The sequence below is a fragment of the Oncorhynchus keta genome, unplaced genomic scaffold (genome assembly GCF_023373465.1).
Source record: "Oncorhynchus keta strain PuntledgeMale-10-30-2019 unplaced genomic scaffold, Oket_V2 Un_contig_433_pilon_pilon, whole genome shotgun sequence".
Taxonomy (NCBI): Eukaryota; Metazoa; Chordata; class Actinopteri; order Salmoniformes; family Salmonidae; genus Oncorhynchus; species Oncorhynchus keta.
The window spans coordinates 23181-25105 of record NW_026287718.1 but is presented as its reverse complement, the minus strand read 5'-3'; positions in this window follow the sequence as shown (position 1 = coordinate 25105).

Below are 1925 nucleotides of genomic sequence, written 5' to 3'. Positions count from 1 at the left end.
TGTACTTCGTTTTTTTTTGGTCAGATTCAGGGGTGCATTCTAAGTAGACTATATGAGGACCTTTGTCTAAAAAAAAAAAAAATATTTTCGAATAAATTAAATTTAATACATCACGCTCCCGGTGAGTTTTTTTTCTTCTTGCAGGATGCATTCTGAGTTCAGGCCTAATTAGTTTGAAGGGGGCATGTGACTTGGCCATTGTGCTGGATTTCGAGAACGCAGCAGAACGCATGTGAAGTTATACAGTGGAAATCCACGATATAGCAGGTAAATTTACTTAAGTAGTTAACATCGAAGTGATTTCAGAAACTTGGGGAAAGTAGTCGACATAAACGGGGCAGACTTCAGATAATGTTTTCTAGGTAGGTCAAACTTGACGCACAGACTTGTCAATGTCAATTCCCGCTTGTTTGAATCTAGTAAGTAAATCATGTTTAGACAACTGTCATGGTTAGAAAACAAACAATATTACAGATAACTGAAGTATACAGTAGTAGTATCTACACTTGTGCTAGCTAGACACTTCCAACGAGCTGTCTTGAGATATTTGAGGTAGAATGAGTTTGAGTATTTAACCACGTGGTGGCAGTGTAGCTCAATAAATGCGAGATAATGACGTTTAGTACCGATTCATTGATCGCTCATGTTGATCTGTGAAACCGTGGATTCACTTTTCTATCCACGATATGACACGTAGTGAGCTCTCATGCATTTTGCTGTGTGTTGGAGTAGAATAGACAGTCACGGAGCAGCTTTATTTAAGTGGCGATATATTTGGTAGGAGAGGTGTCGCAATGTCAATGCATGTCTTACTGCAACCTGGCTTTATTTGGACACGTCACAAGACCCATGACACTATCCCCCCCCATTGAGATGAATGGCGTTTTTGTTCTTGACACTAACTCACTTTGTTTCATTAGTATCCCTGTTTGTTGTCTGTGTTCTGGTGCCTGTGTGTCTGTTGCGTATCAAAGTCACGGAGGGAATGGATCTATGTCTCTGTATTAATTTCTGGAAGGTCCCTTACTGACCCTGTGATGAACCTGCAGGCGTGATCATCCGGCAGATGATAAAGTGTAGGACAGTGATGCATCGTGAACTAGGTGCGAGTGACCACATAAAACTCATGGTTAATACATGAGAGGGGTGCAGCCTCGTGCCTTCAGCATCACACACAGCTGCCTAGCGAAGCATGAATGATAATCAGTTAAGTAATAGTCCCTTTTTCATGTACAGTATTAGAGATGAATCTCCATATTATCTTAAGTTCCCATTTGCATCACCATCTGACCGACATATCGTTAACAGGCTCATAAGCTTTCTGAAACGCTTTGTCTCCAGCTCACCCAGCGTACTAGAGCTCCTGTAGCATACTCCTGGGCTACACATGTCACCGCAAGAAGAGGGAATAAACAGCTCACCCCATCCCCCCCAAAGTTAGCTCCATCTATCTCCGCTGCTAATTCGGCCTGCTGGACCGGGCCTACGAACTGACTCATAATGACTTGATTCTTAACTGTAAGAACTGTGTTCAGGAGAATTCTAAACTCCTTGATTCTTAACTGTAAGAACTGTGTTCAGGAGAATTCTAAACTCCTTGATTCTTAACTGTAAGAACTGTGTTCAGGAGAATTCTAATCTCCTTGATTTGTGACAGGTTGCTAATGAATGTTTTCCCACTTTGTCGCGGGGCTGCAGAGAGGGATTCTGTGCATCACAATCAATGACCCATGGCTTCTAATTAGCATAGAGAGTACAAATGGCCTAAAGTCATTGTATTATTTGTCCTTACTGCGCGATGTTGACCTAGTTTACAGTAGCAGTGTAATTAGAGGGGCTCCATCTTCTAAAAGAGCCGTTTATGAATTCAGGCTGTAACGCTTTCTGGTATTGTCTTAGTGTTTTCTTAATCCAGCCCACGAGAC